A 14896-nucleotide genomic window follows, 5' to 3' on the forward strand; every position below is an offset into this window, starting at 1 on the left:
CCTGAGGTTTTCAGCCAAACTGAGATTTTTCTAGTCTTGGGAATGATGGTGATAATTGACATTTAAAAAAAAAAAAACTATTTAAAGTTTGCAAAGCACCTTATGAATGTTAACAAGTAGCTATGGAAGCCTTTGACAAGACATGGGTGTTCAGTGCTTTTCTTTTTAATTTATGTGTGTGTGTGTGTGTGTGTGTGTGTGTGTGTGTGTGTGTCTGTTTTGTGTAGTGGCAAACTGGTTCAAGGTACTTTTAGATAAGTGAAATTGTCTAAGATCATTTTAATCCCTCTGGCTTCCCCCTCAAAATATTCCTTCTTCGGAAAGGGGATGTTCTGAGAGGGGATCCCCTAATCTACTAGAAAGACAATTAGAGTTGGCAAAGGGGAAAAAAGGGGAGAACATTTGGAGCTGGCCCCTGTGGAAAAGATAGGACTTGACCAGTGACTAGCCTGCTGAAGTATTTATTAGATCCCAGTTTCTGCCTAACACAGCCAGGAATTGGGGTGGATGGCTGAGCAATTCCTGAGTCAGTTCATAAACATCTATACCTACTATGTGCCTGGCATTAAAGTGCTGGGCATCCCCAGAAGGAAAAGGCCAATCCTTTTCTCATGGAGCTCACAGTCTCATGGGGGTGATACAGATCGGTGGTAAAGACAAAAAGCTCTTTCTAACTCTTCCTCCAATGTTCACCCCTTCCCCCTTGTGACTGTGAGACCAAGCATGCTGGGTTGAGGGCTTATGGGACTCTTGGCTCCTCCCCCTTCCTGTAAGATCAAGAATAGTCTTCATATTGAGTGGATGCTCATGAATTGGAGAATGATTAAATAAGTTGTGGGATATGAATATGATGGAATATTATTATTTGCTAAGAAATGAGGAGCAGGCTGATTTCAGAAAAGCCTGGAGAGACTTACATGAACTGATGCTGAGTGAAGGGAGCAGAACCAAGAGAACACTGTACACAGTTATAAGATTATGTGATGAACACCTGTGATGGAATAGACTCTTCTCAACAATGTGGTGATTCAAGGCAATTCCAACAGACTTGGGATGGAAAATGCCATCCGTATCCAGAGAGAAAACTATGGAGACTGAATGTGGATGGAAGTATTTTTATTTGTTTGTTTTTTTCTTTCTTGTGTTTCCCCCCCCTCTTTTTGTCTGATTTTTCTTGCTCAACAGGACAAATATATAAATATGCTTAAAACAATTGTACATATTTAATCTATATCAGATTGCTTTCTGTCTTAGCTAGGGGAGAGGGAGGTAGAGAGAGAGAAAAAAAATTGGAATGCAATGTTTTGCAGGGGAGAATGTTGAAAACTATTTTTGCATGTATTTTTAAAATAAAATTTTATTATTTTAAAAAGAATATTATTCATTCAAGAATTATTTCAAGAAAGGGATCATGCAATTTCTCAGGCTTACAAAGGGGCTCCATGACACATAAAAAGTGTTAGGATTACCAGGTGAGAACTCAGGTTGTCTGGACAGTGACAAGGTGAGAATTCTAGGCTCAACAGGAACAGATTTCACTTCTCTAAAGGCGTATCTTTGTCTAATCCCCATATAATTCTTTTGCAAACCTCACTGGCATTTTCCTTAGCCAGATGTCTGGGTTTAAAGTCCCAAACCAAAGGTCTGAGCCAGAGAACTGTCCAAACAACCTGAATTCTGACCTGGTAATCCTAACATCCCCCCCCTTTCTTTTGATCTAGAACAAAGGATAATCATGATCTTGAAACATAAATCCATCAATTTGGTAGGTATTCCACATGATTCCATAAATTACATAAGCACGATGCAAGTCCATAATAACACATTTACTTCCAGTGGTGCCGGCCCCGCTTTCTGTCCCGGTCCCGCTCTCTGTCCCGGTCCCGCTCTCTGTCCCGGTCCCGCTCTCTGTCCCGGTCCCGCTCTCTGTCCCGGTCCCGCTCTCTGTCCCGGTGTCTCTCATGCTCCCGATTCCTTTCTTGAAAAGAATCCTCGTGCCTGTCCTCCTTGTGGAGCAGGCCCCGGTGCCTGCGGCTGCTCTCCCGGGACCGGCTAGGTGATCGCTTACGGGACCGGGGTCTTTTCCTGGAGGAGCTCCGGCTGGCACCCACGCTGTAGGACTTGGCTTCGATGCCATGAAGACACTCCTTTAGGGAGGAGATGAACACACGGCAACGTTCGTCGTTGGCGAACCGGGATCGTTTGATGACGGCGATGGCTGTGAGGAGCGTCTCAATAGCGTCACCATAATGCCCTGCGCTGGCCGCAGAGACAGCTTTGGAAATGGCATTGCTAGAGATTGCTCTGTTCCGATTCATGATCTCCTCGAACTCGGCTTCGCGAACCGTTGGGGGCCGGAGGCCCGGTTGTCGGCTGCCAAGGTGGTTATAGGGTGCAGAGCCCTTGGTGTACGCATCTGGCGGAGGCCCCACCGCAGCATTTGGAGGGGGGAAGAAGGCGGGGTTGAGGTTCGGGGCGGGTGGAATGGCCCCCGGGGGAGGCACAGCCAGGTGGGGAGGCTGTGGGGGAGGCGGGGGCATGAGATGCTGGTAATGGATACCAGGAGGCGGAGGAGGGACCCCGAAGCCGGAGGAGAGAGGTGGCGGGGGTGGGATGGGTGGTGGGGCAGGCTCATCAGGGGAAGAGCTGAGGGAGGGCGGCTGAAGTAGGGGCGCTTGTCCACTCGAGGGGGTGGGGGCACGAGGTGTTCGGTGGGTGTGGCCCGTCCGTCAGCAGAATCACTGGAATCTCGGGAGTGGGCCCGCGGCGGTGCTCGTCTTCTTGGGACTCGGAGGCACTCACGTTTCCGAGCCTGCGCCTCAAAATGCGACAGGTTCTGCCGGGTGTCCCTCCTCACGTCCACCTTTTCCCCGTTGAGAGTCTTGCCTGGCAGAAGCTCCAGCAGTTTGTGGACGGAGCTCTCAGAGGCCACCACCACTTCAGCATACCCTTTGGACTGGCCATTGGCTCGATTCTCTGCAAATTTTATGTCCACAACATCATAGACGCCCACAGAATGGATGATTTGGATCAGCTGTTGGTCTGTTGTCCACCAGGAGAAGCTGCCCACGTAGACCGGGGCCTGCTTATTCCGCAGTCCACTGTTCGTGTTCGGGATCGCCGGCGACTTGCTGTTGGGCTTGGGAGACTGCTCCTGGCGGGTGGGAGGCGGTGGCTCGGTACTGCTCCTTCGGTCGTCGGAAGACTGCGAGCTGGCGGCCAGCACGTCATCGGCCAGTACATCATTGGCCAGCACGTCATTGGCCAGCACGTCATCGGCCAGCACATTATCGGCCAGCACATCATTGGCCAGAACGTCATCGGCCAGCACATCATTGGCCAGCATGTCAGCGTACAGGTCGTCATCTTTCAGGTCGATCTGATCGGCATTGCTGAACTCTGGGTCCTGGTTGAACTCCTCCTCCGCGTAGATATCAATGAAGTCCACTTCCTCCGACATGGCTCGGAGACCCGGGCGCAGCGAGGAAGAAAGTCCCTGTTCGGGGGCCAAATTGCGATGGTCCAGTCTAGCTCCTCTGAAGGGCGCAGAATAAGTCCTTGTCTGGCCCCACGTGTGGACACCAATTGTAACGTGCTGTCGTCTCTCTCTGGCAGGAGATCTGCTGTGTCAGCTCAAATCTCTGGGACAGATTCTTCCTGTAGAGAACCGTTGTCTGGACCGTTAACTCTTGTCCAGAGAAGTGATTTCCCTTCCGGCAGAGAGCCCCGTCAAGCCTGATGTAATTCAGAGACTTCTCCTCTCTCTGGAGTTCTGTCCTCTTTTATCCTCCCAGAGAATGGGCGTGGGATAATGCAAGGGCTTCTGGGAAGAACCACTCCAACCAATGAGCTTGCTCCTCTTAGAATTCCTAAGGTGTAAACTCCCTTTAAAGCCCCAAACCAAAGGTCTGAGCCAGAGAAGTGTCAAGTCAACCTGAGTTCTCACCTTGTCACTGTCCAGACAACCTGAGTTCTCACCTGGTAATCCTAACATTGATCCTTCTACCCCAGACATGTAGGTGTCTGCTTTAATCTTTGGCCAGTGACTGGGCCAAATGGCATCTCTAAGAACTGTACGATCTGCACCCATGTCTACCAATCCTTCAAATGGTATTCCATTTATATAAATAGTAAGCATAGGTCGGTCAGCTGTCACAGCTGCTGTCCAATATATTCCTGGATTTTGTTCATTGGAGTCAGAATCTGGGTGACTGCCACCAGGTTGCTTATTAGGGGAACATAACAATAAGCCTGATGCTACTACTTCTCCTGGTTGATAAATCACACCTTGTCCACCTGTGTTAGTGACTGGGATATTAGCTCCACGTTCTCCAGTTTCCCACATCAGTGTATGGATGGACACTGTTTTGTAGGCACTCTCAGAAGGTGAGATGGTCAAGCTTACTGTGCCTGGAGGTAAAGGATCCATAGGCTCAACAGGAACAGATTTCACTTCTCCAGGGAATATCTCAGTAGTCTCTACTGCACACAACTCTATTTTTCCTAATTTCAATCCCTTTCTTCCATCTGATTGCCTTTTGGGTGATTGATCATGCCTTAAAATTCTCTGGATGTAACCTCGGCTGCCATCATGCCCCACCTGGGGGGCTGAAGCTGGGCCCCGCCTCTCATTTCCCTGAGTCAATCTACATTCTGAGGCCCAGTGGAGGCCCTTGTGACATTTTGGACGTGGAGTATTAGGTCTTCTTTCACCCTGTCTTCTCACTGTATCTCCATATCTACACTGAGCTCTTAGATGCCCAATTTTTCCACATTGAAAACATCGCCGAGTTTCTCTAGAAGGCCCTTGATAGGAGGGACCCTGTCTTTCCACATTCATCATTGTCCGGGTGTAAAAAGCATTTGTTCCCACTGTAGCACAGCATCTTATGATCTCCTCTAAAGGAGCATCTTTGTCTAATCCCCATATAATTCTTTTGCAAATCTCATTGGCATTTTCCTTAGCCAGATGTCTGGGTTTAAAGGCCCAAACTAAAGGTCTGAGCCAGAGAAGTGTCAAGTCAACCTGAGTTCTCACCTTGTCACTGTCCAGTCAACATGAGTTCTCACCTTGTCACTGTCAAGTCAACCTGAGTTCTCACCTTGTCACTGTCAAGTCAACCTGAGTTCTCACCTTGTCACTGTCCAGTCAACCTGAGTTCTCACCTTGTCACTGTCAAGTCAACCTGAGTTCTCACCTTGTCACTGTCCAGTCAACCTGAGTTATCACCTTGTCACTGTCCAGACAACCTGAGTTTTCACCTTGTCACTGTCCAGACAACCTGAGTTTTCACCTTGTAATTGTCCAGACAACCTGAGTTCTCACCTTGTCACTGTCCAGTCAACCTGAGTTATCACCTTGTCACTGTCCAGACAACCTGAGTTTTCACCTTGTAATTGTCCAGACAACCTGAGTTCTCACCTTGTCACTGTCCAGACAACCTGAGTTCTCACCTGGTAATCCTAACAAAAAAGGTTAAGAGCCCTGAACCTAAATGATCTCTGAAGTCCTTTACAATTCCAAATTTATGATCTTATGAGTTGTAACAGTTCATTGAGGACAATGAACCCATTTACTGCAAAGCCAACATAGAGATACCTCATGGTGAGACAAGCATATCATGGCGGGTGGTGAGCCATCCTTGGAGTCAGGGACAACTACATTTATTCCACATGTTGACTGAGCTTCTATTTTTCTTAGTGCCCCAGGAAGCTTCCTAAGACATTAAGTTGCAGAACAGTTAGACTAATTTTTTTTATTTTCTTTTTTCCCCCCTCCCCAGCATAATAGTTAGGAACTCCTTATAACAAAGCAATAATTAGTTTAGACCCAAAAAAAGTTTCCTTTTTTTTTTTTTTTTTTTTTTTTTTAACCACTGCTGGAGCTGTTAATGAGGCTCAAGCCTCCCCAGACTTCAAACAATGAAATGGAAATGTATCAGTGGGCTCCGCAGCCCGGCAACAGGCCATTGTTTTTGTGTTCAAAAGAAGCAACTTATTTGTTTTATCTGAGGATATTTAGTAGTAGAGAGAAAGAAAGTTCTGTTGTGGGGGGGGATTCAGAATAAACTACTGACTACAATATCCTGTTTGGAAAAGATTCTGAGATTGGGAAGCTACAGACAGGAGTGAGTTGATATTATTATATTAAGGGCTCCTCCCAGAGCCAAATCTTATAAATGTAGAATGACAGAGATGAAAGGGCTCCTAGTGACCGTTGAATCTATTCCCCTCATTGTATAGTTGGGGAAACTGAGGCCCAGAAACTTGTTTATTCCATTTAATTCAATAAATATTTGTTGCCTACTGCTAGCCACTAGGGTACAAGAATGAAAAAGGCAAAGTTCTTGTCCTCAGGAAACTTACAGTCTAATAGGAGGCTATCATACATGCTCAAAGAAGAATAATAGAAACTAAACCGTGACAAAGGAAAAGGGGAAGTGCAGACATTTACATCCCTAGTTCCTGATACTGGGTGGATTCTATTAAATGTTCATGGATTGATGGATCGGGATCTATGAGGAGACATGACTTTAAATAATGTGACTCAAGGAATTTCTGAATTGGACCTTGGAAGAAGAGAAAGGTTTCAACAGGGAAAGAGACAGGAGTGTGGCCAGTCTGTAAAAATGCATGGAGGCTGGAGAAAGGAGGACCAGAGAATAACTTGTAGCCCATTTGGCCCATAGAGTGTGTGAATAGGGAGTGTGCCAAAGAAAACTGCAAAGGTAATTTGGAGGCAAGCCACGGAGGGTTTTACTGCCACGTTAAGCAGTTTTAATTTTATCCTAAAAGGAATATTAAGTCACTGGACATTTTTGGGTAGGAAAGTGACCACAGTCAGATCTATGACTTGAAGAAGATTATTTTGGCAACTGTATAAAGGATAGATCATTGAGGGAAACACTCTGTAGGAAGACCTATTAGGAGGTTATTTTCATAGTCCAGTTAAGAGATTTTGAGAGGCCTGAATTAGGATGGGTGCTGTCCCAAGTGATGAGGAGAGGATAGATTTAAGAGGTGCTGAAGAGGTAGAAATCAATAGGATGTGATGAGATGTGGGCAATATGGAAGAGAAGGAGATGTAATGACCCCTGAGGTTTTCAGGCCAAAACTGAGATTTTTTCTAGTCCTTGGGAATGATGGTGATAATTGACATTTAAAAAAAAAAAACTATTTAAAGTTTGCAAAGCACCTTATGAATGTTAACAAGTAAGCTATGGAAGCCTTTGGACAAGACATGGGTGTTCAGTGCTTTTCTTTTTAATTTATGTGTGTGTGTGTGTGTGTGTGTGTGTGTGTGTGTGTGTCTGTTTTGTGTAGTGGCAAACTGGTTCAAGGTACTTTTAGATAAGTGAAATTGTCTAAGATCATTTTAATCCCTCTGGCTTCCCCCTCAAAATATTCCTTCTTCGGAAAGGGGATGTTCTGAGAGGGGATCCCCTAATCTACTAGAAAGACAATTAGAGTTGGCAAAGGGGAAAAAAGGGGAGAACATTTGGAGCTGGCCCCTGTGGAAAAGATAGGACTTGACCAGTGACTAGCCTGCTGAAGTATTTATTAGATCCCAGTTTCTGCCTAACACAGCCAGGAATTGGGGTGGATGGCTGAGCAATTCCTGAGTCAGTTCATAAACATCTATACCTACTATGTGCCTGGCATTAAAGTGCTGGGCATCCCCAGAAGGAAAAGGCCAATCCTTTTCTCATGGAGCTCACAGTCTCATGGGGGTGATACAGATCGGTGGTAAAGACAAAAAGCTCTTTCTAACTCTTCCTCCAATGTTCACCCCTTCCCCCTTGTGACTGTGAGACCAAGCATGCTGGGTTGAGGGCTTATGGGACTCTTGGCTCCTCCCCCTTCCTGTAAGAGAAACTACGTTTGGTCCATTGAGGGATGCAGAAATAGAGTGCAGCTTCCAACCGGAGAGGCTGCAGCCAGGAGGTGAGATTTAAACATCCCCAACAGCAGCCAGGTGTGGGCTGCTCGGGATCTGTACTGCCATACCTTTTACTTTTGACTTTGTTCAATTAACATTTTTTGTCTATGTATGAGGGAACTGTCCTTTTCAATCATTTGAAGCTGTAAGAAAGAGAAGAAATTCTCCAATGGAATTGGGATCTGAGCCAATTTTATAAACAATAATTTTTTGATACAGAAGCTGAATTCCCTCAATAGGAACCTATGGCAGCTAATTGGGTAGGTGAATACATCATTGGACCTGGGGTCAGGAAGAAATTGAGTTCCAATTCAGCTTTAGACACTTCTTAGTTGTGTGATCCTGGGCCAGTCACTTAACTCTATTTGCTTCAGTTTCCTCATTTGTAAAATGAATTGGAGAAGGAAAAGGCAAACCATTCCAGTGTCATTGCTAAGAAAACCCCAAATGGGTTTAAGAAGAGTTGAACATGACTGGTCAAAATGAGGCACTAGAACTGTGCAGATTTAGGGCAGTCTAGGCTTTCATCTGGGGAGGACTGAGAAGGAACTCAGACCTTGAAACAGCCAGGGGTCCCATTTGGACAAGTATGAGAAGTTCAAGCTAGACTTTGCATCATGAATAAATATTCTCTCCGTGTATACCTAGGAGGAACGGGAAGCAAATAGAGGATCACTAATTTAGTGTGAGACAGGACCAAAGAGACCATTTAGCTTAGCTCCTTCATTTAACTAGTGAGGAAAATGAATTTCAGGAAAGTTAAGGGTTTGCTCCAGATCACATGGGTTACTCTGTGTGTGACTATGTGGGCTTTGCTGGTCCTTTAAATACCTCCCTTTTTATTTCTCAATGCCCATGTAAACAGGTCCTTCTGTGCAGAGGACTACCTCCATGTTTATTTATATAAGGGGTGTCCCATAAGTCTCAGTCTTTTGGAACATCTCATTTCACCCTCAACCCTCTGAGATAAGAATGATAGGGCCATACTTGACAGATGAGGAACGGGGGGGGGGGGCTCATGACTTAATCAAGGTCACACAGCTACTAAATTTTAGGGGCAGGATTTGGACTCAGCCTTTCATGACTGCATCCAAGAGAATGTTCTTCACATGCATAGGATAACACAGAGGCAGTGTGACACAGAGGATAGGGAATCAGATTGGGAGTCAAGAATAGTCTTCATATTGAGTGGATGCTCATGAATTGGAGAATGATTAAATAAGTTGTGGGATATGAATATGATGGAATATTATTATTTGCTAAGAAATGAGGAGCAGGCTGATTTCAGAAAAGCCTGGAGAGACTTACATGAACTGATGCTGAGTGAAGGGAGCAGAACCAAGAGAACACTGTACACAGTTATAAGATTATGTGATGAACACCTGTGATGGAATAGACTCTTCTCAACAATGTGGTGATTCAAGGCAATTCCAACAGACTTGGGATGGAAAATGCCATCCGTATCCAGAGAGAAAACTATGGAGACTGAATGTGGATGGAAGTATTTTTATTTGTTTGTTTTTTTCTTTCTTGTGTTTCCCCCCCCTCTTTTTGTCTGATTTTTCTTGCTCAACAGGACAAATATATAAATATGCTTAAAACAATTGTACATATTTAATCTATATCAGATTGCTTTCTGTCTTAGCTAGGGGAGAGGGAGGTAGAGAGAGAGAAAAAAAATTGGAATGCAATGTTTTGCAGGGGAGAATGTTGAAAACTATTTTTGCATGTATTTTTAAAATAAAATTTTATTATTTTAAAAAGAATATTATTCATTCAAGAATTATTTCAAGAAAGGGATCATGCAATTTCTCAGGCTTACAAAGGGGCTCCATGACACATAAAAAGTGTTAGGATTACCAGGTGAGAACTCAGGTTGTCTGGACAGTGACAAGGTGAGAATTCTAGGCTCAACAGGAACAGATTTCACTTCTCTAAAGGCGTATCTTTGTCTAATCCCCATATAATTCTTTTGCAAACCTCACTGGCATTTTCCTTAGCCAGATGTCTGGGTTTAAAGTCCCAAACCAAAGGTCTGAGCCAGAGAACTGTCCAAACAACCTGAATTCTGACCTGGTAATCCTAACATCCCCCCCCTTTCTTTTGATCTAGAACAAAGGATAATCATGATCTTGAAACATAAATCCATCAATTTGGTAGGTATTCCACATGATTCCATAAATTACATAAGCACGATGCAAGTCCATAATAACACATTTACTTCCAGTGGTGCCGGCCCCGCTTTCTGTCCCGGTCCCGCTCTCTGTCCCGGTCCCGCTCTCTGTCCCGGTCCCGCTCTCTGTCCCGGTCCCGCTCTCTGTCCCGGTCCCGCTCTCTGTCCCGGTGTCTCTCATGCTCCCGATTCCTTTCTTGAAAAGAATCCTCGTGCCTGTCCTCCTTGTGGAGCAGGCCCCGGTGCCTGCGGCTGCTCTCCCGGGACCGGCTAGGTGATCGCTTACGGGACCGGGGTCTTTTCCTGGAGGAGCTCCGGCTGGCACCCACGCTGTAGGACTTGGCTTCGATGCCATGAAGACACTCCTTTAGGGAGGAGATGAACACACGGCAACGTTCGTCGTTGGCGAACCGGGATCGTTTGATGACGGCGATGGCTGTGAGGAGCGTCTCAATAGCGTCACCATAATGCCCTGCGCTGGCCGCAGAGACAGCTTTGGAAATGGCATTGCTAGAGATTGCTCTGTTCCGATTCATGATCTCCTCGAACTCGGCTTCGCGAACCGTTGGGGGCCGGAGGCCCGGTTGTCGGCTGCCAAGGTGGTTATAGGGTGCAGAGCCCTTGGTGTACGCATCTGGCGGAGGCCCCACCGCAGCATTTGGAGGGGGGAAGAAGGCGGGGTTGAGGTTCGGGGCGGGTGGAATGGCCCCCGGGGGAGGCACAGCCAGGTGGGGAGGCTGTGGGGGAGGCGGGGGCATGAGATGCTGGTAATGGATACCAGGAGGCGGAGGAGGGACCCCGAAGCCGGAGGAGAGAGGTGGCGGGGGTGGGATGGGTGGTGGGGGCAGGCTCATCAGGGGAAGAGCTGAGGGAGGGCGGCTGAAGTAGGGGCGCTTGTCCACTCGAGGGGGTGGGGGCACGAGGTGTTCGGTGGGTGTGGCCCGTCCGTCAGCAGAATCACTGGAATCTCGGGAGTGGGCCCGCGGCGGTGCTCGTCTTCTTGGGACTCGGAGGCACTCACGTTTCCGAGCCTGCGCCTCAAAATGCGACAGGTTCTGCCGGGTGTCCCTCCTCACGTCCACCTTTTCCCCGTTGAGAGTCTTGCCTGGCAGAAGCTCCAGCAGTTTGTGGACGGAGCTCTCAGAGGCCACCACCACTTCAGCATACCCTTTGGACTGGCCATTGGCTCGATTCTCTGCAAATTTTATGTCCACAACATCATAGACGCCCACAGAATGGATGATTTGGATCAGCTGTTGGTCTGTTGTCCACCAGGAGAAGCTGCCCACGTAGACCGGGCCTGCTTATTCCGCAGTCCACTGTTCGTGTTCGGGATCGCCGGCGACTTGCTGTTGGGCTTGGGAGACTGCTCCTGGCGGGTGGGAGGCGGTGGCTCGGTACTGCTCCTTCGGTCGTCGGAAGACTGCGAGCTGGCGGCCAGCACGTCATCGGCCAGTACATCATTGGCCAGCACGTCATTGGCCAGCACGTCATCGGCCAGCACATTATCGGCCAGCACATCATTGGCCAGAACGTCATCGGCCAGCACATCATTGGCCAGCATGTCAGCGTACAGGTCGTCATCTTTCAGGTCGATCTGATCGGCATTGCTGAACTCTGGGTCCTGGTTGAACTCCTCCTCCGCGTAGATATCAATGAAGTCCACTTCCTCCGACATGGCTCGGAGACCCGGGCGCAGCGAGGAAGAAAGTCCCTGTTCGGGGGCCAAATTGCGATGGTCCAGTCTAGCTCCTCTGAAGGGCGCAGAATAAGTCCTTGTCTGGCCCCACGTGTGGACACCAATTGTAACGTGCTGTCGTCTCTCTCTGGCAGGAGATCTGCTGTGTCAGCTCAAATCTCTGGGACAGATTCTTCCTGTAGAGAACCGTTGTCTGGACCGTTAACTCTTGTCCAGAGAAGTGATTTCCCTTCCGGCAGAGAGCCCCGTCAAGCCTGATGTAATTCAGAGACTTCTCCTCTCTCTGGAGTTCTGTCCTCTTTTATCCTCCCAGAGAATGGGCGTGGGATAATGCAAGGGCTTCTGGGAAGAACCACTCCAACCAATGAGCTTGCTCCTCTTAGAATTCCTAAGGTGTAAACTCCCTTTAAAGCCCCAAACCAAAGGTCTGAGCCAGAGAAGTGTCAAGTCAACCTGAGTTCTCACCTTGTCACTGTCCAGACAACCTGAGTTCTCACCTGGTAATCCTAACATTGATCCTTCTACCCCAGACATGTAGGTGTCTGCTTTAATCTTTGGCCAGTGACTGGGCCAAATGGCATCTCTAAGAACTGTACGATCTGCACCCATGTCTACCAATCCTTCAAATGGTATTCCATTTATATAAATAGTAAGCATAGGTCGGTCAGCTGTCACAGCTGCTGTCCAATATATTCCTGGATTTTGTTCATTGGAGTCAGAATCTGGGTGACTGCCACCAGGTTGCTTATTAGGGGAACATAACAATAAGCCTGATGCTACTACTTCTCCTGGTTGATAAATCACACCTTGTCCACCTGTGTTAGTGACTGGGATATTAGCTCCACGTTCTCCAGTTTCCCACATCAGTGTATGGATGGACACTGTTTTGTAGGCACTCTCAGAAGGTGAGATGGTCAAGCTTACTGTGCCTGGAGGTAAAGGATCCATAGGCTCAACAGGAACAGATTTCACTTCTCCAGGGAATATCTCAGTAGTCTCTACTGCACACAACTCTATTTTTCCTAATTTCAATCCCTTTCTTCCATCTGATTGCCTTTTGGGTGATTGATCATGCCTTAAAATTCTCTGGATGTAACCTCGGCTGCCATCATGCCCCACCTGGGGGGCTGAAGCTGGGCCCCGCCTCTCATTTCCCTGAGTCAATCTACATTCTGAGGCCCAGTGGAGGCCCTTGTGACATTTTGGACGTGGAGTATTAGGTCTTCTTTCACCCTGTCTTCTCACTGTATCTCCATATCTACACTGAGCTCTTAGATGCCCAATTTTTCCACATTGAAAACATCGCCGAGTTTCTCTAGAAGGCCCTTGATAGGAGGGACCCTGTCTTTCCACATTCATCATTGTCCGGGTGTAAAAAGCATTTGTTCCCACTGTAGCACAGCATCTTATGATCTCCTCTAAAGGAGCATCTTTGTCTAATCCCCATATAATTCTTTTGCAAATCTCATTGGCATTTTCCTTAGCCAGATGTCTGGGTTTAAAGGCCCAAACTAAAGGTCTGAGCCAGAGAAGTGTCAAGTCAACCTGAGTTCTCACCTTGTCACTGTCCAGTCAACATGAGTTCTCACCTTGTCACTGTCAAGTCAACCTGAGTTCTCACCTTGTCACTGTCAAGTCAACCTGAGTTCTCACCTTGTCACTGTCCAGTCAACCTGAGTTCTCACCTTGTCACTGTCAAGTCAACCTGAGTTCTCACCTTGTCACTGTCCAGTCAACCTGAGTTATCACCTTGTCACTGTCCAGACAACCTGAGTTTTCACCTTGTCACTGTCCAGACAACCTGAGTTTTCACCTTGTAATTGTCCAGACAACCTGAGTTCTCACCTTGTCACTGTCCAGTCAACCTGAGTTATCACCTTGTCACTGTCCAGACAACCTGAGTTTTCACCTTGTAATTGTCCAGACAACCTGAGTTCTCACCTTGTCACTGTCCAGACAACCTGAGTTCTCACCTGGTAATCCTAACAAAAAAGGTTAAGAGCCCTGAACCTAAATGATCTCTGAAGTCCTTTACAATTCCAAATTTATGATCTTATGAGTTGTAACAGTTCATTGAGGACAATGAACCCATTTACTGCAAAGCCAACATAGAGATACCTCATGGTGAGACAAGCATATCATGGCGGGTGGTGAGCCATCCTTGGAGTCAGGGACAACTACATTTATTCCACATGTTGACTGAGCTTCTATTTTTCTTAGTGCCCCAGGAAGCTTCCTAAGACATTAAGTTGCAGAACAGTTAGACTAATTTTTTTTATTTTCTTTTTTCCCCCCTCCCCAGCATAATAGTTAGGAACTCCTTATACCAAAGCAATAATTAGTTTAGACCCAAAAAAAGTTTCCTTTTTTTTTTTTTTTTTTGGCCAGAATAACATGGCTAATTTCTTTGTTATACTTTGTGGCCATTGATCCAGCTCATCATTCTATAGTGATTTATGGTTACCTGACACTTGAAATTCATGACGTCACTGTATACTCACAATAGTCCTGGTAAGAGAGGTATTAGTAATATTATTATTTCCATTTTTGTGATGAGTTAATTGACACTCAGAGGAGGAAACAGATCAAGTTAAGGACAGAGTTGGTCCCTTGGCAAATAAGTCCGAGACTCTGTCCACTGCCCAGGGTGCTGAATAAAGATTCCTCAGGCTTAAAGACTCATCTAGGAAATAGATCCTTCTGCCTCCTGCCACATGTGACTGTGATGTGTGTGTGTGTCCACACCAGTTTTTAGAGGAAAAGTGAAGGAATAGGAGTAGGCCATAGTGATCATCCCCTCCACTTGAGCCTCCCCAGAGACCCAGAGAAGAAAGGAACATGCCCAATATCACATTTATAGCAAGGAGCCGAGGGGGGATTTGAGCCCAGTTTCTCTAACCCAGATAGGGTGCTCTTTCTGCCTCCATCAAGGAGAAGAGATGGCGACATGTCACCTGCAGGAGGTGGGAGCAATGTTTGAGGGGATGGGAGAGTCAGAGCTGCTCTTTCCAAATAGGAAAAGGCCAGCGAGGTAATCATGTTAACAGAGGGGAGCCCGAGCCGCTGTTCACCTTTCCATTCATTG

The 14896-nt window shown here is 46.8% G+C and overlaps 2 pseudogenes; both read right to left on the minus strand.

The window, feature by feature from the left end:
• Positions 1-1317: 1317 nt before the first annotated feature.
• On the minus strand, positions 1318-5420 carry LOC141545746 (cleavage and polyadenylation specificity factor subunit 7 pseudogene; annotated as a pseudogene).
• A 4227-nt stretch (positions 5421-9647) lies between these two features.
• On the minus strand, positions 9648-13490 carry LOC141545790 (cleavage and polyadenylation specificity factor subunit 7 pseudogene; annotated as a pseudogene).
• Positions 13491-14896: the final 1406 nt, after the last annotated feature.

This window comes from Sminthopsis crassicaudata, chromosome 6 (assembly GCF_048593235.1).
Source record: "Sminthopsis crassicaudata isolate SCR6 chromosome 6, ASM4859323v1, whole genome shotgun sequence".
NCBI lineage: Eukaryota > Metazoa > Chordata > Mammalia > Dasyuromorphia > Dasyuridae > Sminthopsis > Sminthopsis crassicaudata.